The sequence below is a fragment of the Castanea sativa genome, chromosome 11 (assembly GCF_040712315.1).
Source record: "Castanea sativa cultivar Marrone di Chiusa Pesio chromosome 11, ASM4071231v1".
Lineage (NCBI taxonomy): Eukaryota > Viridiplantae > Streptophyta > Magnoliopsida > Fagales > Fagaceae > Castanea > Castanea sativa.
This window is the reverse complement of record NC_134023.1, coordinates 49463717-49479851: the sequence shown is the minus strand read 5'-3', so window position 1 is coordinate 49479851 and position 16135 is coordinate 49463717. Positions and strand designations below refer to the sequence as shown.

At 33.4% G+C, this 16135-nt stretch overlaps 1 pseudogene; it reads left to right on the top strand.

The window, feature by feature from the left end:
* Positions 1-2706: 2706 nt before the first annotated feature.
* Positions 2707-4037, top strand: LOC142617124 (aspartic proteinase CDR1-like; annotated as a pseudogene).
* The last annotated feature ends 12098 nt before the right edge of the window (positions 4038-16135 follow it).

Genomic DNA, 16135 nt, shown 5'->3' with positions numbered 1-16135 from the left:
CCACTCTACCGTTTCTATTACACACTAAACAATTGAACTCCAACCCCTAAAAGAGTATGTTTCTCCTTCCAAAGACAGTGAGCCTCTGGAGTCTGGACAAATGCATACAAAGACATTTAATACAAGAGGGTAAGAAATTTGATATAAGAGTTGACTATTTTTTCTTTTCAGCTTCCTTCATAAGATTTGGGCAAATAATTGAGTTTCATGGCTAAGAACAATTTTCTGTGATTGTGCAAGCATAAGTTAAGACAGGCATCTTTACTTTCCCACACACATAACCTCATATAAAGGCTTTTTAGACCATCAGTTATTCTTTTGTGGTGAGAGATTTTGCTTATTACTTAAAAAACTTTTTTGCAGTTAAATGTCATTGCATTGTATTACAGATATTGTTGATAGGAGGAGCTTTGTACTAAATCCATGTATGTTACTTATGACAGGATAATAAGGTGGGTGATAGAAGAAGAAAATAAATTTAAGAGTAGACAAAAAGGTTCAATTGGTAATCCATGACATGTCCAATAAGTGTTATATACTTGGATATCCAATACCAACATTGATTTCTCTTTTAATTTTATCACTGTCAATCAAATTGAATTCCTTTTATGACAAACATGATGAGCACTGATACTTCAGGAATTGTTGCACTATAGGAACTACTGAAGAAATTGGTTTCTCATGGAATAGAAGTAGGGAATCACCTTGCATTTCAGGATTTGTGATATTTTAGTTTATTTAGTACCTAACCTATACCTTATTTCTTTTTCTTTTTTTCTTCTTTTTGTTGTTTCCAATTAGCTATGGCTTATCCAAGGTAGCAAGTGATTGACAAGTTGAAGTTCACTAAATTTGTAGATAATTTATTTCTTTAATTTTGTTTCTCTTTGATTTATAAAATTTTGAGATGTGATTTTTGTGTTTTGGATATTAAGGAGAGAAAATTTGGATTTTTATGAGATTTTATTTATTTATTTATTTATTTTTAAACTTTTGAATCATGATTTTGTTGGGCTTTGGGTTTGAGTCCTAAAAGTGTTTGTATATAGTTTTTCTGTTTGATTAAGGGTGAGAAAATTTGGATATATATATATATATATATATATATATATATATATATATATATATATATCCCTTTTAGGTTTTGAATCATATTTTTGCAGGGGTTTGGTCTAGGAAAAAATTTCACATTTTATTTTAGTTTTTTTAATTACAAAATTTTGAGATGCATTTTCTATATTTTAGGTATTAAAGGTAACCTTTTTTTTTCTCCAAAAATATGGATTTATTGTATTTTAGGTCTTGAAAGTAGTTGTTTTGTTTTTTCTTTGGCTTGTCCATTTTTAAAATACGTTTTTTATACTTTTGATATTAGAGAGAAATTTTGGATATTAAGTAAAGTTTTCAAATTTCTAACATAGCTTATGTACAAAATTATGTCAATAAATATTATATGGCAAATAATATTTTTCTGCTACACCTTTTATGTTCTTGATTAAGATTATTTTGTTTTTCATTCTTTCTGGAAACTTTACTTTAGGTTGACAAATCATTGTATTTCTTATAACCCTATTTTTGTTTAAGACTTTTTGGTTTTTTGAGTTCTTTATCACAAGTACTCTCTCTCCCACTTATAACTTTAGTTTAATTATTGTTTGAGTTAATACTTAGTCATTTTGGAAGCGAGAATTTGAATATATATCAAAACATAATCTTGACTATGTATTTGAATATGCCTATTAATTATTTGAGTAATATTAAGTGTATTTTTGTGATGAGTTTAATTATCATAATAATCTCCTTTAAGAGAATGAGAAATTTGAATAATGTATTTGAAACTTAAAAAGTTAGTTGTAAAGAGAAAAAAAAAAAAAAAGGATACATAACACACTGAATAATATGGAGCACTTGAAAATGAATAATATCAATCAAATACACAAAAAAAATAATAGAATGATATATTTGCAGAGATAGATAGATGAAAAATAATTTTAGAATTTGATTAATTTTTTGGGAAAGTAAATTATCTTCAACAAATTTAGGGAAAACAAATTATACATTATATCAAAATTACCAAGTAATTATCTATTTCTATGCTTCGCGTGAGTTTGTGACTAGTTGTGATTAATTGTGAATAAATGGTCCAAATTGGATGATGTATTTTAATGGGGAAAAGAGATATCTGAGATAGTTGTGAATAAATGGTCCAAATTGGATGCTGTACTTTAAATGGGGCAAAGAGATGTCTGAGATAATTGTGAATAATTGTAAATAAATGGTCCAAATTGGATGATGTATTTTAATGGGGGCAAAGAGATATCTGAGTTCATATCGAGTTTCCTCCAAAAGATCGAAAACGTAAACCTGTGCATGGGGACAAGCCGTACGTCCATTATTTGAGACGCTAGCGATGAAATATTTAAGCATGCTTATCTATTAGACTATTATTACTGGGTCCAAGTGTCCAACCTCCTGTTCTCACTCATAAAATTAGGGGCATTTGTAGTGACCACCACAACGTTTTTGCGTTAACAAAAATCCATTATCAAATGAGTAGTCAAATTCTTGCATGATTTGGGGCCACACATGTTGAGAGAAGCAACCGCTAAACCATTTGGCCAATTAGGCAATGGTCTAAGCCTCACAATATATATACACTTAATCCCTAAACATTTTCATCATCACCTCTCCAACAATTAATCAATCATGGCATCTCATGATCACTCACTTCTTTCTTTTGCTGCATTGGCAACTACGTTCTCCATTATCTTGCTTTGTAGCTTCTCTCCCATTGAGGCTTTCAATGGCGGCTTTACCGTGGATCTCATCCACCGTGACTCCCCCAACTCTCCCTTCTACAACGCTTCAGAAACTCATTCGCAGCGCATAGCCAAGGCCTTGTGCCGTTCCAGTAACCGTTTCAATCTTTTTAAGCCAACTTCTTCAGTCTCTCCCAATTCGCTCCAAACAGATATTATCTCAGATTCCGGCGAATACCTCTTGAAATACTCCGTTGGTACACCACCAGTCCCAAATCTAGCCGTTGCGGATACTGGTAGTGATTTGATTTGGCTACAGTGCAAGCCTTGCATTGAGTGCTACAATCAAACAGCTCCACTTTTTGATCCTGAAAAGTCCACAACCTACAAAACCGTTTCCTGCACTTCATCACCATGTAAGTCTCCATATAATTCCTGCTCGATCGATGGAACACGTTGCCAATATTCAATGGAGTATGGGGATGAATCATTCTCAAAGGGAGACCTTGCTGTAGAGACTATCACTCTGGGATCGAATACAGGCCACTCAGTGCCTCTGCGTAAAACTATCATAGGGTGTGGACACAATAATAATGACACTAGTGAAATCAAAGCATCCACTGGCATTGTTGGCCTTGGAGGCGGCAAGCTTTCCCTTGTGTCCCAATTGCATTCTTCAATTGGTGGGAAGTTCTCCTACTGCTTGGTGCCATTTACTTATTCCCAATACAATACCTCAAGCAAATTGAATTTCGGTAGTCATGCGGCGGTTTCGGGTTTTGGAACGGTATCGACTCCCTTAGAATACAAACGTTCAAACACCTTCTACAAGCTAACACTCGAAGCAATGAGAGTTGGCAGCAAAAGATTGACGTTGAGCGGTTCTTCTAGCTCTGGAGTTTCAAAGGGCAATATATCATTGATTCAGGCACAGCATTGACAAAATTGCCAACAGAATTCTACAAGAAGTTCGAATCAGCAGTAGCAGAAGAGATTAATTTTGAGCGCATTGATGACCCAAGTCACGAACTTAGTCTTTGCTACAATCATTCAGAAGATACATATTTTCCAACTATCACAGCACATTTTAGTGGTGCAGATGTGAAGCTGAATCGAGCCTCCACCTTCGTTCCAGTTACTTGTGGAATTGTGTGCTTAGCTTTCGTTGCTGCTGAACCATCCATCTTCGGTAACTTGGCCCAGTCCAACTTGTTGGTAGGCTATGACCTAGTGGAGAAAACAATATCTTTCAAAACAACGGATTGCACCAAGCTCTAAGCTGAAAATTAAAATGCATGCACGTATCTTTTAAGTATTTATATTGTTACTAAGCATGCTTTTCTTGGTTTTTGCTGGAGATTACGTTTGCCCTTGTTTGGTTGGTATAAACGGTTATGGTATGAACTATTTATTGCACACACCTTGTTATAAAGGGTAGTGTTTAACTATTTATCACACACACCTTACCCCAAACCCAAAAGAGTCCAAAACATGAGAAATACACTTTCCTTTTTGACAATTTATCCCAAGCAATTCATACAAAGTACCAAAGTCAAGAATTTTTCATAATAATTTCATTGAAAATACTCCTAAAGTAAGTTAGAGCTCTATGCAATAATTACAAGGACCATTGATCACAAAACAATGAAAGTTTGAATAAATATAATTACACATCATTAAGTTGTCTCATCAATGGAAATAAAAGTCATAACCACTATTAGATACAAAAGAATAAGTTATGCCTACTCTAAGAAGTATATTATTTAAATATCACCATTACAAAAGTCCAGCCTCTATCAGTAATTAGTCTAACTACTATTAGTCACAAAAACCTGTTTCAAAATGATCGTTGCCTACTTTGAAAAAGTTTGTAAAAGAATGGGATGAAACAGAGCCCAGTAAGTAGCATAATTAGTGAGGGTGGAGAAAATGCAAGTTTCATGATGATGAATAGTTTACAAAACATGATATTGTCCTTTCTGGTATGTAGTCTCTTGGCTCCATGGGCAGTTCCTTACCTATACCCTCAAGGTTTTGTCTCTCCCCAAATGGGCAGCAGGAAGAACGCGTCAAATAGGACCTCATTTGCATGTGATTTTTTGGTCCCATGCGCAGCAACCTCACTCACACACAATCAAGGAACCTCTTCCTCTCATAGGCAATAAGGAAGAACGCATCATCCAAAGTAAAAGTGCATTGACTTGGATCTAACACTGTTGTCACAAAGATTACGGAAATTAAATCAGGTGATCACTGAGAAATCACACATGGCATAGGGTTAAAACCACATAAAACTCACAGGTTATATGTACTTTGAAACACAGTTTATATCCAGGTAGTTTCATAAAACCTTAAATAACCAAAACTTCCATAGAGTTTGTAAAGTTTCCAAATTCATTCCTTGTCAACAAGATTTTCTATCAATTTCTCAAATAATACAAGACTAGATAGATACCTTTAAATTTTCCAATATACCATAAAATTCATGAATTCCTTATAAAAAATTAAATCAAAGATTCTAAAATTTTTCATGTCAACAATTCATACATTTTCCCAAATGCAATACCAAATATGATGCACTTTTCATATATAATAGGGTCACAATACAACACTTTTTAGAAAAACATAGTTCCCCAAATGATTTTCCAAAATATGTTTGACCCAAAAATAATGTTTATGCTACATGGTTATTTTCCAAAAATCCCTTAAAAAGCTACTTACCTTGCAACATACAAAAATCATAATTCTCCAAACTCCAAAGGAGGTTAGCTGGAACCTAAACAATATCAAGCAAACCTATCACAATAAGTATAAAGCTTGAAATTATATCTTGTTACAAATTAAGAATTGCCAATTAAGCACTTAATTAGACAAGTCTAGTATATAACCTCACAAATAATGTATTGCACTTTCAAAGTTTGTCAACAAATTAATTCACGAGTAGCTTTCATAATATTCACATAACATTCAATATCATCTCCCTAATACTCAAATATTAACAATTCACGAGTAGCTTTCATAATATTCACATAACATTATCAAGAGACCCATGACACCAAAACCATAATATCCCCCAAGACAAATAATTTGAATCTTTAACTAGCTCCTAATAATCAATAAAAATTATATTTATCATCTAGCACATGATAGAACTCAAAACCCCTAAATTTCTATCATAAATAAACCTTAGATAGCCACCACTAGCACAAACCATAAACCCACTCATCTAATAAATTTACCAAGACAAAACTCATACATATAAACACATGAATATCACTTCCAAAGCTCATAAATCACATAAATATCATTATCAAAGCTTAGATTAAAAGAACCTCAAGCAAAGGTATAAAACTCACCAAAAAGATTAGAAATTACTTCAAATAAAAAGGATGAAGATGCTTAGAGATTTTCCTAAGGATTTTTCAGTGATCTTGACGGAAAAAATAATGTGGAGATGGTGGTGAGGAGTGGTACCGGTGAGAGGGTGAGGGAGAGGAGTGTGTGTATTTAAGTGAAAAGAAAAGAAAGAAAAAAATAATAAAAAGAAGAGGGATCGCCGGCCAAGAGAGTGAGGGATATTTGTGAGAATGAGTGGTGGGGGACTGTTGGGTAGGTGGGGCATGTGGGACACCCAAAAAAATCTGACCTTGATTTTTTTTTTTTTTAACTTGGGGTGTTACACAATTACATAAATATTGTTACACACTTATTTGTTGAACTAAAATCGTGAGTGTAAGACATGAATTTAACAAAACATATTTCAAAATCACGATTTCAACTCACACTACAACAAAAATGACAATTTTATGTGTGTAATTTTATGTGTAACCATATTATTTATACATATATATGTTGCCTTTTGTTCCCGGATGAGAATGGGTGCAGTAAATATATTCCCTGTGATGTTACATTTTTTATTTTATTTAAGTTCTTTTAAGTGAACTTAGAATTGCCTTAATTAAGAGGACCTAAAAATTCAAATTTAAATAATAAAGGAAGTACAAATCATTAAAAAGAAAGTACGTGAAACATCTATATACATACATACATACATATATATATATATATATATATATATATATATCTAAAACTTGAAACATAGCATTTATTATTACTATCTCATATTGCGCTATCTCATTTACCATGTCATTGACTTCCTAATCATTATTTTTTTTATTTAATTTTTATTTCTAAATTTTGTTGACAATATTAAATATATAAATATTTTTTGAGAATATATATATAGACCTTATACATTTATCTTGAGCGGTTTTAACTTTATATTCAACTTTGCCTTTACAAATTCATCTACTTTAATTTAGATGTTATAGCTAAGCAATAAAATCAATGAAGAATCTAAAACCAAAAACAATGTATATACATATCTATCTATACTATTATACAATAATGGAAACTTTAAAATAAATTTTACGAAAGAACTTTTTGTGTCATGTCATTAACAGTCTTTTTTAATTTTTTACAATTTTTACTTTGTTTAACCTTTCATCTCTTTTAACCATTGTCTTCTTAATTCAATTTTTTATCTTCTCCAATTATTGGCTTCTTAAAATTTTCATTTGATTTCCTTTATAAATGTTTAAATTTTCTCATTTATATCATCATAAATTCTATGATTTCACTTTTTTGAACCTTTCATCTATTTCCACTCTTCCAAGTCCAACCTTTCATCTTCATAAATTCTACAATTTCACTTTTTTAAACCATTAATCTGCTTTCCACTCTTCTAACTTTATTTTCTTATAAATTTCTTTTACTTCATTTCCACCTCTCTCCCCTATTCCTTCCAAGTTGTTCATTGCAAAAAAGGTCAACTCTCTCTCTCTCTCTCTCTCTCTCTCTCTCTCCAATTTGTCTCTTTTGATTTTTTTTTTTTGTTTCAATCACTTTTTCCCCCTAATGGTTGTTTTTGTTATTGTTGATTTAACTGTCACTTCACATTTGTTTCTCTTTTTGGCAAATTTGTATACGCTTTTATGCATATTTAGATATCTCTCTCTCTCTCTCTCCAATTTTCTCTTTTAATTTTTTTTTCAACCACTTTTTCCCCTTAATGGTTGTTTTTGTTATTGTTGATTTAACTGCCACTTCACATTTGTTTCTCTTTTTGGAAAAATTTTATATCAATTATCACTTAATCATGATTAATTTGATCGACTAGGAAAATAATTTTTTATTTATAATCTATTAAGATTATCTTCTCTGTAGAAATGGCACTGCAAGCTTGTCCACTTAAGAAGATTATAGAATAAACAATTATTAGAAAAATCTTATAATTAAGTTTCTATTTGCATCATTATAATAATTAATAATAATAACAACAACAACACAAATAATAATGAAAATACAATTGCGAAAGCTAAGATATGTCACTCATTCAATTATACTTTGTATACTTCAAAAGAGATAGATTAGTTTGGAATTAAAGATAACATTAAAATAGGATGCTACAGGTTGAAATTTATTAATGGTGGGAAATAGCTATTTTTCTCATTCTTTTCTAAATGTCATAATTGGAAAATTGTAATCCACACTATATTCTATCACTAGCAAATTGACTTATAATATGAATTGATGAAAATAAGCTTAATATAAAATAATATAAATTTTTATTTATAGGGAACGCAAAATTCATTACTTAAAGAAAAAGACCCTTGCCCTTTGTTGGTTTTGTAAATAGTTATATATATATATATATAAAATTTCTTAGTTAATAGTTTAATACATTTAAAATTAAATTTTATTATGAGAAAACACTATGTTAGTCCTAATATATAATTTTTTTGAATATTTTAAAAATAATTATATATTACATTTTATTTTAAAATAATTAGATATTCTCGCATATCGCGCAGGTTTGCAACTAGTTTTGTTAATTTTTAGACCCTTTAGCAAACAATGTTTAACCTAATTTGATGACCTACTATTAATTAAATCAGTTATGCTAGCCTTAGGTTAAACATAATTCAAACATATGATGCAGCAAAAAATCTAAATAACACAAGATATGATGACTCAGGAAAACTAATGAAATAAACTAGTTTCAAGATAAAAAATCTGGGAGACCAATCTAGGAAGAACAATCACTGTCAAATAGAAGTTTACAATCAAGAATATTTCATTTGTAGTAAACTTAACTATGATTATCAAACCTAGTATGAAACCCTTAGACGTCTTTGATATTGATCTGTTCTAACATGAACCTCCAGTTCACGCTTTGCTCTTCAATACGCTTGATATTTGAAGCTTGGGCAACAACTTTATTCCACCGGTACTTACAGTATAAGAATGATCTTCAGTAGATGCTTGAAAGAGTAGAAGGCACAAAACCTTTTAATTTTCAAAAGAGTAGCTCTTAAAGACTTTAAAAATGTGCTTTAAGGTTACACACACACACACACAAACACACACACACACCTAGTGAATCTGAACTGAAATCGAAAATCTTTGATGGGCTGATAGGCTTTATTTAAATTATGAAGAATCATATCTCGATCATTCGACACTGCCTCTCAATTGATCCAGCTTGTATGTTTTTTAATTTTAACTTACAACACTTTGAGCAATGTCTAATATGACTCATAGATACTACGATCTAGACTTAGACAATTTTAAGTACATGGTTTGCCAACAAACTAAACATTTAGAGCCTAAACATTTAGAACCTTAATATTTGGAACCTAACACATTCTTGCATTAAAACTTGTTCAACCAATACAATGGAACCCTTAAATATTTAAATTTCCATACTTTAAAAAAAAGGGTAGTTACTAGTTAGGGTTAGCAAGATTTGAATTGTAAATGATATCAACAAAAATATCAAGAAATGCTAACAAGTTGAACTACAAGGGTCTTGGCCTAAAGTTTCCACACTTAAATACTCATAATTAATCTTTATCTTAAGCCTTAGTGATACTAATGTCTAATATGACTCACAGATACTATTATCTAGACTTAGGTAAGTTTATGTATATGGTTTGCCAACAAACTAAACATTTAGAGACTAAACATTCAGAACCTATATATTTAGAACCTAACACATTCTTGCATTAAAACTTGTTCAACCAATACAACGGAACCCTTAAATAGTTAAATTTCCATACTTAAAAAAATGGTAGTTACTAGTTCCGGTTAGCGAGATTTGAATGGTAAATGATTCCAATGAAAATATCAAAAAATGCTAACTAGTTGAACTACAAGGCTCTTGGCCTAAAGTTTCCACACTTAAATACTCATAATTAATCCTTACCTTAAGCCTTAGTGATAGGCCAAGAATGTATTGATCCCTTGTGATAAATTAACTAATTAATTAGCCAAATTAATTAATTAATTCAATTAGTATGTAATACATGTGGTAGCACAAACAAATCACCAACGAAGTTAAATGCAGCGAAAAATAAATTTGATATAATGATTTGTTTACGAATGGGGAAAACTTCCAAAGCAAAAACTCTACTGGGTGATTTTAAATTTACCACTCCCAAAAATCCACTATTGTCATGACAAGTAGTTACAAGTAAAAGAATCTCAGTACCTTATACTAACCTACAATTGAACTCATACCCCAATACACAATTGGACTTGTTTTGTAGTGACAGTATCTTCTTTTTAATGCACGACTCCCAATACGTGACTAACCAATTGATGCACGAATCCAAGTACGTGACCAACACACCAACTTGAGATGGATGTTGGTTGCAAAGTTCATCAGTTCATCAACATGATGAAGATCACGAAACTCCTTGATTACAAAACCCTATGGTATACAAACACAACAGCTTCTTCAAGAGAAAGATGAACTAGGGCATATGTCTCCAGTCACAATATGCTTATAGAAAACCTTTTTCATTCACTTGTATCAACTGAAATGTCCCTTAAAATAATCTTCATAGATGTTTAGGGTTATGAGAAAAGAAAGCCTAAACACATACACATGGATATGCTTGAAATTAGATCTAAAAAACTGATTTTCGTAAATCTCGATAGATAGGTTATCTATCGAGCAGCTGTTGAGCATCGGGATAAAACTACATTTTAAACCTCGATAGATGCCATCTGTCGAGCTAGCTGTCGAGTTTTAAAATACAACACTTCTTCACTTGTTTCTTGAACAGATTTGCATGGCTTTAACTCTTGACTTAAACAACATGTTTCTTGAAGACTTAAACCATCCTAGATCTACTCAATTACAAGTAAAGTGTGTTTTGTCAAAGGATTAGCCAATTCTAAATGACATATTTTCTTAAACTGATTCACATATGTCCTAACAATCTTCCCCTTTGGCAATCCATGACAAAACCACAGCAAGAAAATAAAATATGAGAGAAGTCATAAATCACTCAACTCATATTCACTTGTTGAATACAATAAAATCTATCTTAATATAAACTCTTGAAAAACTTTGCAAGAAGAGAGTTCATGGCATGAAAGACTTTGACAAACTGTATTTCTGAAATGCTTTAAACAAAACTTATCATGACATCTTAGTGTGAAATAGAAATAAAAGATTGCATACAATTAATAAGAAGCATGTGCATAAAAAGAGAAAAGAAACAACACATGAAAAGATAGGTGAAAGAAAGTTATAACAACTTCAAAAAGAGTACAAGATTTGCTATCACAAAGTAAGAACAATGTGTCTAAAAAGTAAAGAAAGTAAAAGATACAAAAAGTCCTCACTACATCCCTTATAAACAAAAACACTCCACCTAACAAAAATATCTCCTATACTAACTCTTCCCCTAAGTACATGACTACTCTCATACCCAAAACTACTCTCCTTTTTTGTCACAAATGACAAAGGGTAAGTCACTAAAAAGCAGTCATCTTATCATCACCGGAAGAGCTAGCATCCTTATCAGCAATAGCATCAACATCACTACCAGAGTCACTATCATTGTTCACGTCCTCAAATGCCTCGGGAGAAGGAGAAGGAGACTCTACGAAGCCACCAAGGTGAGCCTGTCATCTAGAAATATGACCGACACAGGTGTTCACCTGATACAACTCAGTAATGAATGTATCAAGGCAAACATCCATGAGCTGAAGCTGCGTCATGACTGCCTCGAGGGTCACACCATCCGCGGAGGAAGGAGAGGATGTGGATGGAGCGAAAGAAGTGAAGGGAGTCGTTATCTCGATCGTTGGCCGCTTCAGTCGAAGCTGGGCCTCGCTCCTTCTAACGGTTTTCGTGTCAATGGCACATATCACAAAGAAGTGAGGAGACTCGGGATAAGAGACAGACATGTGGCGAATGATCCGTGTGATAGCAGAAGGGAAAATAAGCTTATCACGGGTTGCTGTATTCTTGTAGACATCTATAAGGGAGAGTATGAAGTGAAAGGGAAAGTCAATAGTAAGTCCCTCAAGTAGGGATTAGAAAAAATCGAGTACGAGGCTCAGTAATCGAATTATAGTGAGACAAGGGATGTAAAACAAATGTCATCACTACATTCAGGAACCTCGGACCTTTTGCAAAGCCCGAGCAAGGGGTGTTTTAACATTCACCCTAAGATGAGGGTATCTCAATGAAAAGAGACATGAGTTCGTCTTTGGACACAGTTCGAAGACGAGAACATCCGGGGTAATCAAGATGTGATACCCTCGGGACATGTAGCACATCGGAGATAAGCTCTAGAGTGACTACTATACGTATACCTCGAACTGAAGTGAGAAAACGAGGTATAGAAGAATCAAATCCGTGCATGTTGGAGTAGAACTCCTGTATGATCATAGAGGGACAAGTGACCGGGATGTCACAAAGAAATTCCCAACCCCTACTATAGATGATAGTAGGTAAGTCAATGTCAAAGAAATCCGAAAGGATGACCTGGCATTTCGAATGAATGCCACATCTAGAAAAGTTCTTCAAAAAGTCCCTACGGGCTTTATCATCACGGAACCTGACATGATAGGGGGTATGATCAACAGAGGAAGAAGATGATGCCCCGGAACGAAGAGGGTTCTGGGACGGAGTAGACTTGCTTTTTTTAGGTGCCATGAGAAGACTAACCGAAAGAAAGAGAGAGAGAGAGAGGGAGAAACATGCAGAAAAATACCAAACACAGTTAATATCAATAAGAAAGAAAGGAATGGTATGTATGCATAAAAAATGCATGAATATGTGACATGCAACAATAAATACATCATGGGCTTAGCCCAATCCAATCCCACTAGCACACATGATATCAACATAGTAAACACACATCTATAATGCATGAAACATTGTGAAAATGCAAATGTGATGCAATGCATCAACATATAGGATCATTTAAGAAAAACCCAACCCAAAACTTTTGCAAAAACCTCATCAATTTGAAAAAACCCAAAAAATTTTAAAAACCCCAAAACCTAGATCTATATGAATGAAATGCATGAAAAAGCGTGAAAACAAGATCATACCAAAGATAGGAAGATCAATCTAGGCCGAAGATCCACTGGGTAAGAGGTTTAGAGAGAGAGAGAGAGAGAGAGAGAGAGAGGAAAATGTTTAGGGAGGTGAAGGGTCAAAAACTGTCGAGAGAGATCGGAGAAAATGAGAGAAAAAATCTCCCTGAGCTATATAATGAAGCATGAAGCTCGATGGAGTGAGAGGTGTCGAGAAGCTATCAAACACTAAATCTCGATAGATGAAGCAGTCGAGGTGCTGTCGAGAGCCATCTACAGCAAAGTGACCTCGATGGATCGAATAACTATCGAGAATCTATCGAGAAGACCAAAAGTTGCTCGATGGATGGATAATCCGTTGAGAAACTATCGAGACAAATTCTCAAAAATTTCGATGGATCTAGATTGCGTTAATTGCTATCAAGAAAAAAGATCAAGAAGGGCTCGATAGATAGCCTAGTTGTCGAGAGGTATCGAGAAGCTGTCGAGAAGTGCACAAATAGTTTTTCAATGAAGAGAAAAATACAGAACTGAATGCAATCAAGCATGCTACTTAACCAAAGATCCAATCAATATTTTAAGCTCTCAAAATCATATCTCAACAAAAAAATGACAAGCATTTAGATCCAAAACACACACACACACACACACAACAAGTCTAACCAATTTTATATTTTAAAAACAAGTCAAGACGGTTTAGTGAGCATACATTAACACATGTATCCCTTGTGATGGCCAAATCACATTGTACCTGCACATGTATCAAAAGTAGCAAAGAATATTGTGTGTTGTGTGTGAAAAAAATATCACAAGATTGCATAAATGTCTACATGTTATGACAATTTGAGATGTGAGAAAATCAATTTAACTCACACACAATTATAACTGCTTGATGGAGACTGTCACTTTCGAGATACATCCTATAACTCTCACATTTCCTAGAAGACACGCTTGCAATCATATATAAAGTATTTTGATTCTTTTTGCTTTTATCGTTCTTTGCATATTTTTCTTTTGTTAAGCATATCATGCATGGACATATAAGAGAGAGAAAAGAAATACCAAATTATGTTAAGCTTTTGACATTGCATTTTTTCTATGTCGAAGCATACAGATGTCATTTCATGATTGACGGACAATAGTGGTGAGATGGTTATTTATGTCTTTCTCTTAGGATTTTTTAGTCTTTCTCGTCAAATAGATTGATACGAGTGTTAAGTACAAGAGATTACTTAATCTTACTCATCACAAACATGAGCCACAAATCTCACTTACTTAGTTGTGTATAGAGATACTCATCTAAGTTACAAAAGATACAAAGTTTAGAAAACTTTGTTTTAATGGCCATCCAAGATACACAAGTACCAATGTACACAAGACACACACCGTTTTTGTATTTTTCTGATTTTTCAATTTTTTATTTTTATTTTTATGAAAAACAAAATAAAGCAAAACTGAAAACAAATAAACAAAAAAATGTTAAACAAAGAAAAGCATAAAACTAGATTGATTCAAAACTAGAAAGCAAAAAACACAAGTAATGTATGAAAAAAAATAGAGGGAGAGAGAGAGAAGTGACAAAATCACTTCGAGCATTTTTCCTTCTACACCTTGGAAGAACCTTTTCGTTTAGCGTAGCCTTGATTCGGCAGTGAGGAGGAAGAATTGAAACCATTCAAGTTTGAATGAAACATGAGGGCCATGAGAAAATCTCCAAGAGGAGCAAAAGAAGATGGAAACTGATTCTAGTTTCCTGATGAGATCATACTATTGCTCTATTGAGTGGCTAACCATTTATAGCAATTAGATCGAGTATGTCCAGTCGTTTCACAGTGATAACAGAGATGTTACATTTTCTGTTTAGACTTTTGGGTATTGCCCTTCTTAGCCCTAGAGCTTTTAGTCTCTTTGTTATCAAGCTTAGGGGGTGCTCCTAAGATAGATTTACCATTGTCTATGTTCTCACTAGCTAAAGCAGTTTTCACATTATTGTTCTCAGGTTCAACATTGTTAGCAGGTGATACAAAAATAGTAGTACTAGAAGAAGTAGTACTGGAAGAAGAGAAATCATACCCTAAACCGGTTCGATCGGAAGTAGCTTTCTGGAAGCGAAGCATCTCGTCAAGCTTTGCACTTGAAGTCTTCTCCAATTGAGCTCTGACTTGGAACAGGTCTGCCTCAAGCTTCTTGGTCTTCTCAGCTAAGAAATTGTTCTCAAACCTCAGTGCTCCAATAGTCTGATTAGCTTCATCAAACTTTGTGGAGGTTTCTTCTCGTTTAAGCTCCACATCACTGAGCTTCTTGGTGGCCAACTTATACAATTTCTCATGCTTTTTCGAGACCTTGTACAATTTTGTATAGGCTATGTGGATGTCATCCTATTCATCCATCTTCTCAAATTTAGACTCCCCTAAGTCCTCTTCTTCATCCATTTCTTCATCAAACCCCTTAGTAAGATTCATAGTGGCAGTGAAGGCATTCAAGATTTCATCATCCTCATTATCCAAGTCATCCTTAGGCTTGGTGTCACTCAAGGTATCAACAAGGGCCTTGCTTTTCCCGATGGTCTTGAGATATGTTGGGCACTATTGTTTTATGTGTCCAGAGTCTTGACATCTGAAACACTTAGGTTCGGAGGGAACAATGTACTGACCGCCTTCCTCGGCATCCTTTTTTCCTCTGTCTTGGTTCTTGAACTGAGACAAACTGGACTGCTTGTGGTCTTTATCAAATCCTGTTGTGTTGGGATTCTTCATGAACTTTTTGAACTACCTTGTGATATAAAATTTCATCTTAGAATCTTTATCATTAGAATACTCATCAGTATCACTGTTTTTGGCCTTCAGTGCCATGCTCTTGCTCTTGCTCGATTTCCTGATCCTAAACAAACCCAATTCATAGGTTTGCAAGTTGCCAACTAGCTCTATCAAAGAAACTTGATCAATGTCCTTTGATTCCTCAATAGCGGTAAT